Source organism: Carettochelys insculpta, chromosome 16 (assembly GCF_033958435.1).
Source record: "Carettochelys insculpta isolate YL-2023 chromosome 16, ASM3395843v1, whole genome shotgun sequence".
NCBI classification, from domain to species: domain Eukaryota; kingdom Metazoa; phylum Chordata; order Testudines; family Carettochelyidae; genus Carettochelys; species Carettochelys insculpta.
In genome coordinates, this window is record NC_134152.1 from 36,968,084 (window position 1) to 36,985,596 (window position 17,513).

Here is a 17,513-nt window from a genome sequence, read left to right on the forward strand (position 1 = left end):
ACAGTATTGTGCAGGACACATTTGCATGGCAAGTGCATTCACTAGGTAGGAGAGTCACTGGTTAGATATGTGTGGCCTAGCACTTGGGCATGCGTCATGCATAACTGATTGCAGACGGGATGTTTGTTGAGGCTAGTGTTGCCTGAGGGATGAAATCTCCCATCCTCAAGTTCACAACAATGTTCTGGATAGTTGTCTTCCTTGGTGAGTCATTCCATCTACCAACAGCATTTTAGTCAGATCCTTTATTTGGACATAATTAGAAATAGAAGCCAACTTAGCTACAGTATGTCTGGAACTTAACCAAGGAAGGTGATAGAAAATAAACCAAAATCCAGAATTAGAAAACTACAGATAAATCAGGGTTCAGTCAGTGTGGTGGTGAATTGACAAGCTGGTGAGGCAGGTGAATCTGAGTATGGGGGAGCAGGCAAGACTTCATCTCTGCCAGACTGGCCAGCAGATCATTCCTATATTGTTTCAGAAAGAAGAGTTCTTTGGTAAACAGGGTTTCTACACATCTTTTTTCGTTTGTGGAAAAGCCTCTTTCGGAAATCCGATTGCACAAGAGTATGCAAATGAAGCATGAGATTTGTAAATCAGAGCTTCATTTGCATTTTCAATCTCCCTCATGTGCATTCCTCCTCCAAAAGGAGAATGTAGTGTAGACTCTCCCCTCTAGACTATGCACATGTTATTTCAAAATAATACCGAAATACCAGCTGCATTATTCTGAAACTGGTGACCCTGAAATGCAGCATCTACACTTGCAAGTTCTTTCAAAAGAGTTTTTGAAAGAAGGTGGCTTTTTTGAAAGATCCCATGGTGCATCTACACAAAAAGTGTTCTTTCAAAGTAAATTGAAAGAATGCGGTGCTCATTGTGAAAGCACTCTTCTGCTCCAGTTTCAGGAAGAGCGCCTTCTTTTGAAAGCTTCTTGCAAAAGAAAACATGGGTAATGCTCTGCAGGGCCTGTCTTTCGAAAGAGTAGTCTTCAATGGCACCTGTCTTTTCGATCCCTGCCCTTTCTTTTGAAAGAGAGCATTTGTCTCTTTCAAAAGGAGTTCTTTTGGAAGAGATCTTCCGGAAGGGCTTCTTTTAAAAGATCTCTGTAGTGTAGCCATAGCCAATGTGAGAGGAATAATACCTGTTTTGAAAATTGCTATTTTCAAATAGGTTCTGTTGGGACACAGAATAGAACTATTTCGAAATAAGTCATAATGGGTTCCAATGGCACTATTTTGAAATAGCGCTATGGACCTGGAAATACTGTTTCAAAATGCATTTTGTACGTGGTCATGTTATTTGAAATAGCTGTTTTGAAATATCTTATTTTGAAGTAGCGCTGCAAAGTAGCTATAGCCCTTGGCACCTGACTGGTGCCAAACAAGAGAATTTGTCTAGCAGCATTACCAACACTTCCACTGCTTACTGAGCTCTTTGAAGACATTTAGTGGTAAATTACAGTAAAGAACAGCACAGAACACAGAGCCAGAACTGTTGGCTGTAAACAAACTTTATGGGACCACGGGAAAGTTGGCCACACCCATGATAAGTGGTTGTCTGGCTAACTAAAATCATGCCAGATTATGGATGTTGCCAGATGAGAGAGCGCTGGAGTAGAGAGGTTCAACCTGTACTAGGTGACTATATAATTCTAGAAGAGCAGAACATTACAAATGGAAGTTGGGTCACACCCCATTCAGGATTCCTCTCTACTGTCTCCTGTGCATTGTCCATGTGTCTGGATGCCCCAAATACTTCCACATCCCTTGGGAGACTGTTTTGTGACCTAATGCACACCACTGCCAAGTCTGCCATGATGTTTTTCTGCTTTGCTTAATTTTACCCCATGAATAGAAAATTTGGCTTTCTGGACGAGTCTATAAAATTCCTTTCCCTTCTTGATGTTTACACCCTTAAAAATCTTGTGGGACCTGATTCTGCACTTGCTTGTAGGAGTTGTATATTCATGTACCTCCACTGACGTGAACGGGCAAACTTCTGACTTACGCTAAAGTAAAAGAGAGGAGAATGAGCACTGTAGACTTTTCTCATGCCACCCTATGTCCAAGACCTACTGGCTCCATTCTCCCCTGCCTTCCATTTTTTGTTGTCACTTACGCTCATGTAAAGCTGTGAAATGCTGCCCCATCCAAATGGCAGTGCGGAATCCAGTCTTTCGTGATGAGCTCTGTTTATTTCTCCTCATAAATCAGCCCCTCCAGTCCTTTATCTCTATGAAGTTCTTTTCTCAATTCCTTCCAGTTTGTTCTGATGCCCAGATGAACAGCACTATTTTAATTAATCTGCGGCACAAAAACCCATTGTTTCCCTTGAATGAACAGGGACTGATTGTGCGCCCTTTGAAGTCAGTGATAAATTCCCATATCCGGGGATCTTTTGCTTGACTTTAGACTTCTGAAAGGGTCTGGTTTTCAATTTGCTGGTAAACACACTACAAGCCCTGGTCCATTTGATAGCCCTAGTGTCAGCTTTCTGCACAGCTGAGTGAAGCCTGCAATTACAACACAGACCTGTCACACGCCATCCCAGTGCTTGTTCTGTGTCTCGAGAAAAACAGTGGGCCCTATGCTCTACAGGGTCTTGTCAGGATAATTTGCCTTTCAAAACTGGATGGGAAAATAATTTTGTTATGTGACAGAAAGAAGCACCTGAAATCTTCCCTTGCCCTGACATTTCCAGATAGTATGGCTTCCGTTCCCCTGACTCTGAGTTTGAAGTCCTAGTGGTGGGGGAGAAGTAGACAGGGAGATGGGAATCAGAAGGCTACAAGCAGGCTCTGTGCTTGATAATTTTGTTTTACAGTGTTGAATTAAAGGCAAATTCATTGTTTGCTGTTTCCCATGGGGCATTTCCTCTCAGCTTTCACACCCAGCACAGCTGAAACACATAATGAGTCTGGGAGATCTCTTGGTGCTGAGCCATTTACAGTCTGTGTCATTGCCTCTAGTCAAGAAAAAAAGTCTGCTTTGCTTTAAATATTGTTCCATACGAGACTATCCTTGGCAGCGTTCTGTTTGCTGTGTTTTCTTCTTCCTTACATGTGCATGTAGATTAGATGGGATGGGGTATGAGGTGTCTGGGGAAAGTGGAGGTAGTGTGTGTATGCCAAGGGGAAGGTATATATTTGTGTGTTTGCAAAGGAGGTGGGTGTGTATTGCATCTCAAGGGGGCTTCCTGTCTGTGTATATGTGGTGTACCTCAATCTCTCCCCTCCTGCTAATACATACACTAGATTGCAGCAGTTGGCTTTTCCTGGGTTTGGCACTTTTAGCACAGCTAGAATCCCTACATAAAGGTTGCACAGGAAAATTACTGCCCTTGAAGCTCCTTTTCTCATAGAGTGGCTGGTAAAGGGGCCTGTATCTTCATTCCAAAGGAACCTGGAAAATGTCGGAGTGGCTTCTCTACCTGCCAGTGGCCTCATCCCAGTGGCTTTTCATGTGGCTCTCTACAGTAAGGGGGAGGGCTTCACATGGTACCCCCACTACACCAAAATCTCTCAGATCTTTTTGTCTGGAAACCGACCAATGGGAATTGAGAAATTGTGCTGCACTGCAAGCCAATAGGAACAGAGAGAGTCTGCTGGGGAGGGGGCAGCACACAAAGCACTCCACCTTCCACAGAGCATAGAGCCACAGGGATCTGCCAGTTGCTTTGAGTGGCGTTCCTTTCTGCTGGCAGGGTGGGCCGTGGGCCACCTTAAAAGGGTGTATTGTAGTTACAGAGATCTGGCCTTCCTTAGTCACTCATTGTATTCAAACAAGGTGTTCCCTGCAGTTTGGCCAGGTTGTGCTCTCAAGCTCTCCATAGATGTACAAAAGGGTGCATGCCCTGACCCTGCCTGGCCCCACCCCGGGATACCTAAGAGATCCATGGATTTGTAGTGTTGTGACAGGTCTGTGAACTTCGTTATGCAATGCCTGTTGTAACATCATTAACCATGGTCATGATGGCTAATATAATGGTCCTCAACAGACTGAGTGTTTCATGCTGATGATGGCACAGGCATGCACAGGAGCTCAGTCACACTCTGATTTCAGTGGCATTAACCTGCTGTGAGATCAGGTTTGAGCCCACAGTCTGTATAGCAGGTGCTGCGCGTTCTTTTCATGGCCAGGCAGTGCCAGGTCTGTTTTACAGTGGGATGCTCTCTGCATGCAGTTCACATGATGGGGATTATTGTCTCTTGGAGATGATCATTAGGGAATCAGGCCTCCATCTGGCTCCACTCTGGGTCCGGCTTTCCAATTCCTGTTTAATCAGTGGAATTGTAAGATATTACGGTTGCCATAACAACTGTCCTGTATGCGCAGCCTCTTAGAAACATTTGCAAAAGGAACTGCAACTCAAAGAAAGTGATGGGAGTTCACAACCCTTCTTGCCCATCTTCCTCATGCAGCATCACCCCGTGTTTCAAGTGGCGGTATTGTCATATTACCATGTGTATTTTCTGCATGGAGTTTCTTTTAGGAGAAAAAAGTGAATAATTAATGAGGTTCTGGCCACCTTTCAAACAAGCCTGAGAGTTGGGCTCAGCCGCCTCGTACCCATCCGTGCTTGACACCTTTCATCTGCTGCTCCTGGTGTGTGTGGAACTTCTGATTATCTCTGGCCTAGGAGCAATCAGAGTGGGAATGCTGCTGAAAGGGATCAGAGGGCTGCTCTTTCCTTACTTAGAAGAACTGCACATCTCAGGCAGGCAGACCATGGCAAGAATGAGTGCTTTCAGCATCTTTGCTGAGAAGGGATGGCACTGATACAGCTGATGTCAGGCCTCCCCTGCTAGGGGAGGAACAACCAAACACATTTCCTGTGTAATTATTCCAGATAATCATAATGGATTTTGTCACCTTCAGCTAGACTAATTCTGCCTTTCCAACTAAATCTTGTTTGTGGGAATATCTCTTGGTGCTTAAGCACTGTGATCCCTGGTAGTCGGAGGCTAATGCACACTCTGGGGTGGCAGGAGGTTAGGGGTCTGCTCCTGGCTGTGCTGTGACCTTGGGACAGGTTGTGTCAGCTCTTTGTGCCTCTGTTTCCCAATCTGTGAAACACACTAACCCACCTCATGGTGTATTCATTACATGCTGTAAAACTGTGAGCTTCTTGGCTAGAAGACATTATAGAAGATCTCAATATTGTTGTTGCTCATCCTGCATTCAGACACCTGAAGATGTTCATAACAAACTGCGCTGGCATATTTAAAGAATTTACAGGCAGAATAATTATCTTCTTTATGGAGGCAGATTGTGGGGAAGCTTCCAGCTATGTTCATTTCTTTCTAGGTTTACCTTATGCTCCTCAGCAAAGGGAGTATACAGGCTCCAGTGTGTTAGACGTGGAGCTGGGAGTCATGAGCCCTGGATTCTATTCTTAGCTCTGCTGCTCTGTGACTTTGGGGAGGTTGGACTCATTTTTCTGCCTCCCAGCTAACTCCTCTGGGAAATGGAGATAATGATTCTTAGCTGCTTGGAGAGGGGCTTGAGACTTGGGGATGGAAATTCTCTATCAAGATTATAAATGTTACAACTAGATTTATTTATGGAAGCATAGATACAAAATGTAAATAACTGAAATTGTATGGGAGTCCATGGACAGGCAGCTGGGGTATGGACATGTGAACCAGTGTGGATGGAATAAAACCTCAGCTGGACCTTAACTCAAAGGTCAAATCTATCCTAAACTTAAAAAAAAAAAAAAAAAAAAAAAAAGCAAGCCAAATGAAATGACCTTATTCTCTAGCAAACTCTCTTTGGTATTCACCTCATTTCTATAGACACTATTCCATTACTATGGAAGTGCACTGTCTTGAACCTTATTAAATTTGGCAGAATGTTTCCATTCAGGGGATTCAAATGAGCATGTAAACTTTCAGGTACTTTTTCCATCTGGACCTTAAAACTCATGGAGCATTGCCTGTTGCTTGTTTTCCTCTCTCTCTGTTCATAGTATTCCCTAATGCACAGTATGTTGTGGCAGAATATGAAGTCAAAGTAGCTATCATCTATTACTGTCCTGGTGTCAGTGCATGAATTTCTAACACACAATCAGAGCTGTCACTCCCCTCCCCCACAGCATCTGATACCCCAAAAAGCCAAAGTCATCAAGGCAACCTCCAGTTTTGTTTCTTGTGATTTGGAAAATAAGTGAATTTTTTTAAAAAAACTTAATTACTCATTGTGTGGCGTTTGCAGCTGTTGAACTGGATGTGGCTCTCGTAAGCAGAGTGAAGCTCAATGCATGTCACTTGGAAGGGGGCTGGGTGGCTCAGAATAGATCAAAGGTTCTCAGGCTTTATTGCACTGGGACTCCCTTCTGACAACCAAAATTATGACATGATCTCATGACGGAGGACCTAACCCTGAGACCTCCCAAGCTCTGCCATCCCCAGCAGGAGAACCAAAGCCTGAGCTTCACTACCTCCACATGAGTGAAGTGGTAAAGTGGAGCTAAATGGAAGCTGAAGTTTAATAGAAGCAAAAGCTTAGGCTTCTACTTCAGCCCTGGGGCCCAGCAAGTCTAACATCAGTCTTAGCAACCCCATTAAAACAGGGTGTGACCCACTGTGGGCACCCAACCCACAGGTTGAGAACTGCTGGAATAGGTGAAATGAGATGGAACCTTTTGCCTGTTGGCTCTCAACTGAAATTCAGCTCGGGATGCTGAAATGTGATGCCACATAATGGTCCCTTGTAATGTGAATCTGCTCCATCTTGCAATTTGCTGTGATGCTGAGGGTACCTTTCTGAAGAAGAGCTCAGCATGCTTGAAAGCTTGTCTTTTGCACCAACGGAAGCTGATCTAATAAAAGATATTATCTCCCCCTACCAACTGATGACCGTTTAGTGGCTGAAATGTTTTGATGTTTTCTATCCAGTGGGAAAGGTGCCCACATGATAAAAATGTTGTCACCACAAATGGCACTAATTGGTTTTCTTGCTGGCAGTCTCAGAAGAAAGACTGAGCACTAGAGGGGCCCTAGAGATTGAATTGTTTTTGGGAACTGCTGTCTTAGCTCAGGGTAGAGCAGAGCAAGGGAGGCTTGTTGCTGTTCTTGCCTGTGCTGGAGAAAAAAAGGAGGAACTCAGCCATCTGATATCTTTCCCCAGCATCTCTGTTTAATTGCCTTTACATTTTCTGTAGTGACTCAGTCATTCATGGTTAGTATGCCTGGATTTACAGATGCTGAATGTCTGCATAAGAAAAGGAGCCTGTGCCTTTGACTCCTTTTGGTGGCTATATTCAGCCACTCATGTTACCAGTGACTTCTCTCTTATAAAGGAGTCTGAAACAGATAATTCTGAGCACCATAACAATGGCCACACTGTGTCAGACCAAAGGTCCATCTAGCCCAGGATCCTGTCTTCTGACAGGATCCAGTGCCAGGTGTCTCATGTGACATCAAAAGCCATTAAAGTCCTTTGCAAGCCTGTTTCCTGCCCTAGTGACTTCTAGACATAGCAACTGTAACGATATGGGCTATATACATTTTTCAATATTGGACAGGGATTTCTGGCCCATTCTAAGCCAGTGTGGTACTTTGTATGGAAAGTCATGGGGCCTCCAGTCACACACTGTACATCCAGGAGTAGTAGATGAAGCAGCAGAAAGGAGATGTGTTGCATAAGAGGATTCTTGTTTTTATCACTGGATCCCAATGTCTTCACAATAAAATATGTACAGTCCTTCTGTGAGTTAATTCTTTGGTGAATGATTTTAATTGTAGATTGCAGCACAAGTACAGTGATTTTTTTCATAGAGAAATGGTGAGATTCGGAGTGTTATAATTGGGTCCCCCAGCTGGTCCCTCTGGTATGCCTCTTAGGCAGTGAACCTCTGGCAGCTTTTCTGCTGATAGGGTCTTCTGTGCCCTTCATATTGTATGTTCATTTAGTTGTCCTGTCTAAGCCCATGGTTTACTGTGCACTGTCCCCTCCCCCAGGCCGCAGCATCACTAGCGCATTCTTTCTCTGGTTAAAGCATCCCTCTGAATGCACTGCAGATTCTTCTGTGCTGGCAGGTACTGTGTGCAGAATAATGCAGCTTATCAGTTCCCAGTTTAGCTGCTAACCCTAGCTGTAGCCTGATTGCATCTTTCCTTTTCACTCACTGGATTTAATTTTGGGATGTCACTGCTGCTGTTGGGGTTCCATCTTTGATGATTCCTCCATATGCCTCCCTGTGTCCCTGCTTAGTGCTTTAACATATTTCCTGCAAGGTATTTGTTTGGAATACTGCTTCCCTCAAGAGCACATAAATTCAGCACACCATCAAACCTCCCTTCTGGAGAAATACTCCCCCTCCCTCCAGGCGAGGGTTGATTTTTTTTGTCAAATGGATTTCAGCCCATTTATCCAGAATTAAGCTCCTGCAGATTTTAATTTGCTGACATTTTCTTCATCCATTTCATTGTGGATAGCAGGGATAATGCACGTGCTGTGCCAGTTCCTCACTGTACTCAGTCCTCTTGCCCATATGGTTGGTGTACATAGTAAAAGAGTACAATTTTAGTTCAGGAATGATGAAGTACAGTTGCGAGCAGGAAAGATGAGCTGCCTTGGGTAAGTAACAAATGAGACCTTTCCTGGGCGGGAGTCAGGGGGTGGAACTGGAATGATTTTTAACAACTTAATTCCATAATATAATGATAACACCGGATGCTGCGGAATCTCAACCTGCTAAAGTTAATTAATGCTAAACATCCTCCCTATACAAGGACTTCCATTGTAGGTGACTTGTTGGGTCCATCAGACTGAGCCAAATAGAAGAAGAGAGGGAAACTTTTTTGTCTTTATTCCTCAGGCACCTTTAAATGTCCTTTTCCCCCTTCCCCAAACAGCTCCAGACAATGGAACTCTCTTGTTACCTGGGGAACACCTTTAGGTTGAACTTGGATATGTGTGTGCAGAGGGGTGTGGGTGTGGGGCGTGAACACATTTTAAGTGACTGTTGTGATTTTAGTTTGGGGTGAACTGTGATACTGACAGTGTGCAAACATCTGGGCTCTTTCATTTCACAACTGTTTTTAATAATGGAAGAGTTTCAGTATCAGCAGGGAAACTGCAGCACATCTCTATACTGAAGGGTACCTTCCTAATGCTGTCTCAGAATGACTCTTTCTGCTTACTTTAAAGAGACATTCACTTTGTTGTAAAGAAACTGATTTCTTTAAATTAATAAAAGAGCTTTGAAAATCCAGTGTGCGTCTCACTATTTTTGTTTTTTATGTACATTTTGCATTTCTCTTGGCTTGGACAGTAAATACGAGCGAAGTCACAGAAGTTTTCATTATTGCTGGTCTGACTTTTAGGTGCTCAGTACGGCAATACTTTGGTTTAAAAACTACCATTTTCATTAAAGTTGTTATGTGGTGGACATGTATAACCTTATCACAATCTGCTTGCCAGAGACTAGACATTAACTCTTTCAGTTGCTCTTCGGTGTTCATGAAAGTTTGGTGTTTCAGACTATAAATATTATACCATACGTAAATTGATATTTTTCCTTTGACAAAGAGCTTGAATAGCTGAATGTGCATAGTGCAGGTCACATTCAGATTATTATCTTCCTGTCTATTCTACTGACATTAGATTGTATTTGTTCATTCGATGATAATTCTAGGGATGTTGGGCAGTTTATTATACGTTTTTGTGCGACTTCTTGACATCTTTTAAGTAGACTGTATTTGGATTTAAGGTTGCACTCAGTTTCTTACTGGTACTTTCTTTATTGTAAAGTATTTGTCCACTTTTTAAGAAACGTACATTTGTTGGAAGAAAACCAAGAAGTGTATTCTATGAACCTCTTCCCCTTTCAAGGGAGATGAGAGTATGATGGATTTTTTTTCTTTTTTATCACAGGCACTTTTCATCTCTGACAAATACAACCCCTGCACATCAGGGTTTCTTCTATTACTGAGAAAATTCCACTGTTTATTTTAATAATGGTTCAGACACAATCTATTTTTCTCATTTTGTTTTTCACAGCAATAAAATTGCTTGAAATGTCACAGTATTACACTTCTCCAGCCATCTGTGACACTCACTGGATAAGAAATTTAATTTTAGCCAGGGGGATTTATGTATTTGAGATTGTGCCATTTTCCCCAGTCCCCCAACCCAAAGATCTGCTCCTCTAAGATAAGATGGATGTTTAGTCTGTTTTTATGGGAAAATACTGCTGGTAGGAGATATACACAACATCCCCATTGAATTTGCTTTATTTTATCTTGCTACTTTTGTACAGATTTTAGAACTTGAAACCAAAGAATGCTCTCATCTGAAAATTCATGCAGATCTTCTGTGAAAGTCTGTGGAAAGCAGGAGGGATAAAGGAGGAAAAGCAGCTTCTTGCTTAGTTCCCTTCCAAATCACTAATCTTCTAGTTAGACATATGCTAGACATATGTTAGATGACCCAAAAACGGAATTAGAGCAACAGAAAAGGTGTCTGCAGCTGGATAGGAAGTATGAAAATGTTGGGGAGCAAGGCTCCTTTTACAATGGGGAAAGTTCAAACAGGTTATGACCATATGGCCTGTGAAGATATTACTGTTTGTTTTGACATAATCCTTTTTCATGGTGTCACGAATGATTTGGTCAAAATAAATAGCAGCTTATATAAATTAAAATTGAGTTGTAACTTTCATGTCAGAAAGTAATTGTTCGATTCAGAAATGTTTTTAGCTTTTTGCAAGTGAAAACAGGTGTGGAAAGTTGAATTTGTTGTTGTTTCCAGACCACAGAGTTGAAACAAAAGAACATGATTGGATGTATTTGGAAGAAGCTGTTGCTGATACACATCAATCCTTTAGTGTTAGAAATGCATTTACGTTTGTTTAGTTCCTTGGAAGGAGGATATGCTTTCATAAAACCTGGAACCCCCATCTACCATACTGAAATGTCTCTCCAAAAAGCAGACGTGAGGGACCCACATCTCCTCTCACTTCCATTAGTTCTACGTTAATGTGACTCACCACTGACTTCCAGAAATAGACACCATCTTTTTATTGGTGTATGTGAGTAAAGGATCAGGCCCACTGTTTGCAGTTTTAGTATGGATATGTGTGTGTCTGGCATAATTGTTACTTGCATGTCTTTGTGAGTTCAGGCTGCTCTGCTCTCCAGAGAGCAGGACGCATAGGCAGGATTAGATGGTCTGCAGAGAGCCAGGGCCAGATCCTTGGCCATTACTTAAAGGTGTGGTGAAGGGGATCCTCTGGGTAACAGAGGGATTTTGAACTCACCTTAGGCTAGTCTACACTACAGACTTACTCCATTGCTCAGGAGTGTGAAAAATTTACATTCCTGAGTGACATAGTTATACCAACCTACCCTCCGCTCTGGCATAGAGTCCTTTGTCAATGGCAGAGCTTCTGCTGTCTGCATAGATACTGCTTCTCACAGAGATGGATTAGCTATGTGAATGGAAGAAGCTCTCCCACTGGCATAGTAGCATCTCCACTAACACATTTCAGCCCCACTGCTGCCCCAGTACTTGTGGCTCACTGGGGACTGCTCTGGCCCCTCGTGGAATTTAAAGCAGTCTGACGCAGAGACACTCTTTTAAAGGTTGTTATAGACTACCGTATGGTTTGGCCATACCTTCGCCAGCCTTCTGTCTGCTCCTTGTTTGCCCTATCAAACGTGCCGTGCTGGGTTTACAGCAGGAAAATCCCCAGCTCCCCAGGTAGGGCTGTTTTGTGCTCTCTGATGCTATGTATTGTCAGAATGCTGACTCTAATTCCCCTTATACATGGGGGAAATTTAGATTCAGCTAGAACCCATGTCTAAATTAAGTGACAGGAATTCAGATTGTGGACTCTGGACTGTCCTATGGAGTCCCTCTGGGTGGAGGGCTGAGAGAGGACTCGTGGCTGGATTCCATGTTATGTGATTGGAGTCCCATGGGGACAACTGAAGTCACTCATGGTGAACTGTAAAGAATGGAAGAGCCACTCCCCAAAGATAATGGATATTTCAATACTTAGATTTTCCAAGCCAGCACAAAACAGCTTCCACAATACCTTACTGTAACAGCAACAAAGGGTCCTGTGGCACCTTATAGACTAACAGAAAAGTTTTGAGCATGAGCTTTCCTGAGCACAGACTCACTTCATCAGATGCTGGTCTTGGAAATTTGCAGGGCCAGGGATAAATAAGCCAGAGCAAGGGTGGGGATAACAAAGTTAGCTCAGTCAGCAAGGGTGAGGCTTACTACCAGCAGTTGATCTGGAGGTGTGAACACCAAGGGAGGGGAAGCTGCTTTTGTATTTAGCCAGCCATTCACAGTCTTTGTTTAAGCCTGAAATGAGGGTGTCGAATTTGCAGATGAATTGTAGCTCAGAAATTTCTCTTTGGAGTCTGGTCCTGAAATTTCTTTGCTGCAGGATAGCTACTTTTAAGTCTGCTACTGTGTGGCCTGGGAGATTGAAGTGCTCTCCTACGGGTTTTTGTATATTGCCATTTCTGATATCTGATTTGTGTGCGTTTATTCTTTTACATAGAGACTGTCCAGTTTGTCTGATGTATATAGCAGAGGGGCATTGCTGGCACATGATGGCATAAATTATATTGGTAGATGTGCAGCTGAATGAACCCACGATGGTGTGGCTGATCTGATTAGGTCCTGTAATGGTGTTGCTGGTGTAGATATGTGGGCAGAGCTGGCAACGAGGTTTGTTGCATGGATGGGTCCCTGAGTTAGAGTGACTGTGGTGTGGTGTATAGTTGCTGGTTAGGATTTGCTTCAGGTTGGCAGGTTGTCTGTGAGCAAGGACTGGTCTGCCTCCCAAAGCCTGTGAAAGTGGGGGATCATTGTCCAGGATGGGTTGTAAATCCCTGATGATACCTTACTGGTTACCCAGAAGCCAACCACACAGTCTGTTAAAGCAACCCAGACTTAGGCAAGACACCCAAGTTAAATATGATGAGGATCACTGAAAATCTTACTCAGCATAGAGAAAGTTCTACCAAGCCCAAAGGATCAGTCACATTACCTCCTGGGTTAATGAATATTTCTTATCCAAATACACACTTACATCCAATTCTTATTACCTAAACTAAATTTTATTACAAAAGAAAAGAGAGAGTGTTGGTAAGAAAAGATCAGCATGCATACAGACATGAATACAGTCCTGAGATCAGATTCATAGTAGTGATGTTGGGCTTTGTAGTTTCAAAGAGTTCTTACAAAATTAGTCCACACCTTAAAATCTGATGTTCATATTCAGGTGAATCCAGGTGGGACAGGAGGTCTCAATCTTATAATTTAAAGCTTTCCCTGATAAAACATCAAGCAGATCAGAGATAAAAAGAATCAGGTCCAAAGGGTCTTAATGTAGTCCCGGGCTTCTCTTCACAGTTCAGAGTCTTTAGGCAAACAATAGGCAATACTGGAGATTTCTTTCCTAAGCATCACCAAAAACTAGCTACACAGATTAACCTAAGCCAATTGTCCATCATTTACAGATGAATTTCTATACACTCCAAAGAGAGATGAAAACAGTGCAAACAGGAATCATTTCATTACATTATTAATCTCTAACAGAATACACGCAAACACACAAACACAAACATTATCTACCAAAATGTCCTTTAACCATTGAATTTGGGTCATTTGTCCTGCAGGCTGCGTAGTCCTTTCCAGCTGTGTGTCACATTGGCTACATCTACACTAGCCCAAATCTTCGAAATGGCCATGCAAATGGCCATTTCAAAGATTACTAATGAGGTGCTGAAATACATATTTAGAGCTTCATTAGCATGCCGCTGGCCGCGGCTCATCATAATTGCTGCAGGTGACTGCCACACAGCTCGTCCAGATGGAGCTCCTTTTCGAAAGGACCCCGCCAACTTCGAAATCCCCTTATTCCTGTCTGCTGATATTCCTGTCAATTTTGAAGTGTTGTGGCCACCGGCATGCTAATGAGGTGCTGAATATGTATTTCAGCACCTCATTAGTTATCTTCAAAATGGCCGTTTGCATGTCTCTGGCGTAGTGCTTTACACCAGTGTAAAGGGGCTGCAAGGAGGTACTGTTCAAATTGGGTGTATTTATCTCCATTTGGCACTGCTGTAAATGAATGTATGAGATGCAGGGCAATGGAAAATCAGGCTTTTGGTGTCTGGATTCAAATCCTTTGTTCCCCCTGTGCAATGGGGTGCTGTAGATGGTGCACAGCAGGAGTCCAGACAGAAGGAGCTGCAGATGGTAATGAGAATGGTATGGGGCAAAGTGATGTTTGAGAGCTGACTGCAAGCACTTAATTTCACCAGCGAGGCAGCACCTGCCTGCAGGGACTAGACAGACTGCTAGAACATGCTGATCTGTTGTGAGGGAAACAAGTCAGACTGCTCTCCTGACTTTATGATCTACAGATAAGCCGAACCAGTTCATCTCCAGTGCAACATCCATCACAGTGGCCAAGTTTGCTGTCTTCTGCTTCACAAGCTACCTTTGAGCCTTGCTGGCACTCTTTCCCAGAGGTGGCTGGAATAGTTTGTCACTGGAGTGTATGTACACTGTATACTAGGAGGGCCTCTGTGCAGCTCTTAGAGTACCCAGAAGTGCTATTGGCTCCTGTCAGAATTCTGAGGTGTTTAGTTACAGTGTCCCTACTCTGTTATGATTTGAGGGGTTCTTGTCCAGTTCCAGAGAAGAGGGTGACAGCACAGAGTCTAGAAGGATGCAAGTATGAAGTAGGGGAACCAAAAAAGGTAGACTGTCTGTGGAACTGCCCCCCCTCACACAAAACTCTAGACTGGAGAGAGGTAGAATACAGCTGCTATTGGCGGAACCTGTGCTGATGGAAAAGGCAGAAATTCTTCCGTTTGTACCACTGCAGAATAACTCTGAGAAAGTGGCCCTAAGAGTTCAGTTGAGGGCTTTGTGCATGATCTGAACATCTCCTTTGCAGTGTGGAAGTAAGTTTTGCTTTGGACTAGGTCTGTCCTGGAAGAGGGAAGATGAGTCACCACCTTAGGGCCTGTGGCAAGTCCATTGCCTGTGTATGTGGCACTTTTTGGAGCAAGAGAAGTCAAGGAGTCTTCAGGAATTGTTTTGCAGCCTGTGCATGGTACTTGGAAGAGAAGGGGGAAGTGGTCTCTGACTCTCTGGAGGTCAGCCTCGACTGTGGGGGTAAGTTGATGTTTGGTTCAAAGGGATTATGTCACAGCCTGTGAATGGTGCTTTGCCATGACATTTGCTAAGCTGCTTAGGGTAGATGATGCAATAGACACTTTCCTGATTGTATGTTTGTTTGTGTGTTTGTTGTGCCTCTAAATGAGAAGTCCCAATGTCTCAGGTATGTCTCTGAAGAAGGACTGTCAGAATTACTCTTAACTGAAGGACAAAGCCACTTGATCAGAATGTATTAAATTACCTGAGCAGAAGAGGATGCCGTTTTCAGCAGCTGAAAGGGATGTTACAATCCCATGTTTTTCTCTGCTGATTCTTCTCAGATGCTGGAGCACATGTAGTGACAACTGAGAGCACCCCAGGGACCAGACTCCTATCTATTTATAGGGAAGGTCACCCTTTAATGAACACAAAGTGTAACAGTGGCTCCAGGGAAACTCTTACTGGCTTTTTTTCTCAGAGATGGTGCCGCAGTGGTAATCAATAGTTATCTGAGCAGAGGATGGCAGGGTGTATGAGTGCAGTGGGGATTAATGTAGTATCTTCTTCCTCTTCGAGAAACACTCTGTCATGTAGGGGATCTAAATTCAGGACTAGAGCTGTGATCCTGGGTCTGACTCAGGAATGCTACAGAAATAGAGCAATTGGCACCTGGGAGGGAGAGAAAGAGAATCTTTAAGACTTTACTTTACAGTGAGAGACTTCAAAGGCTCAATCTCATCAAAGACATAGTCTTGATCCTAATCTGTAAGGGTCTACATTGGAGAAGATAAGGAGCAACAGTGGTTAGAAATTAAAACTAGACAAATTCAGCCTGGAATAGGCTGTGGGTTTTTTAACAGTGATGGTAATTAAGCACTGGAACAATTTACTAATGGGTGCGATCCCCATTGCTTGGAGTGTTTAAGTCAAGACTAGATGCCTCTGTCTCAGAGAACTGGTCCAACTCAATCAGAAGTTATGGGCTTTATACAGAAATTAGGGTGATATTTTATGAACTGTAATGCAGGTGATTGGACTAGAGGATTTTCACAGTCCCTTCAGACTATAAAAATCTAAGGATATCATTATGGTTATCCTGAAATCCTTATTATGTTTGTACTGAGTCTTTCTATGGTCAAAGCTCCAACTGATGCTGAAAAAGCTTTATTCATGAAAGACCTAGTTGAGAACATTGGGATTTGACCCATTGCTATCGGTTCTGACTTGCTTAGCTCTTCTTGGTTTAAAAACAGCTATCACATAAAGTCCAAGTCAGCATCTGTTCTCAGGTGGAAAACTGCTTTCATTTTTCTTTAATGATAATTATGGCCACATCTGCAAAATATCTGTGGCTAAACGAATAATTGAACCTTACACTACAGGAGATAATGGTCTGGTGCACATAAAAATGCATAGTGTGAAAATTACAGTTCTGTGCTTGCTGCAGAAGCTGAAGTATTAATTTCCAGTTGCAAATCCTTCTTGCGTTCAGCTTGTTTAGTAGAAACCCTTATGTTCCTTGGTTGTTTTGTTGATGGCTTAATTCCAAAACAGGGACTGTAAACGCATACATATGTATTGCTGATTTTCCTTCTGTTCTTGCTTCTGTTCTCTGGGATATGCAGGATCTTCTTTACATGTTTCCGCTACATCCCTGACCTTACCTGCAGAGAACACCTTCTCCCTCAACTGCTTTATGGCCTAGGGTATTTATCCTGACAGTATCCACTGAAGTGGTGCAACAGGGAGGGGTGGTAGCAGTAGAATTTTATTTTAATTCTCTTTACTAGTTTTCAGTTGCAAATAACAGTGCCCATTAATCTCTTTATATCTCTAGGGTACCTTGTTATACAACCACTGCTTTTAGGGGGTGGTGTGATATCGCATTTTAGAGAAATGACAAACATCACCACGTCATAATACCATGTCAAACCATAACAGTATTGTGCAGTGGCATGGAAAATATATTTAGCTAACTCCAGTGTTTGGTGGCAGTTTGCTTATGTTAGTAGGCAACACTGTTCTGTGAAAAGTTAAGTGACATGACTTACTTGATTTAAACCCTTTTACTCGGAGTGGAGCATAGGTCATCTAAGAGTCTCCTCCACTTCACTCTGTCTCGATACAAAACTTTTAGTTGATTCCAGGACTGCCTCAGTTTTTGTCCTTCAGTCTCAGTAGATCTTCTCCACGTTGTCCAAGGTCTTTCTCTTTTGCATTTTCCTTGTGGGTTCCATGTGAGAAAGCTTGATGGACTGGATGCTGGATGACGGTTTTCTGTGAGTGTAGTCTAGCCATCCCCACTTTCTTCTCTTGGTTTGAATGTCAAGTGGTTCTTGTCCTGCTCTGTTCCAAAGTTCTTCATTT

The 17,513-nt window shown here is 42.9% G+C and overlaps 1 protein-coding gene across 2 annotated transcripts in view; it reads left to right on the forward strand.

The window, feature by feature from the left end:
- Positions 1-17,513, forward strand: part of GRID2IP (Grid2 interacting protein) — an 80,757-nt gene that overhangs the window by 11,023 nt on the left and 52,221 nt on the right. The gene's annotated exons all lie outside the window — the stretch shown is intronic.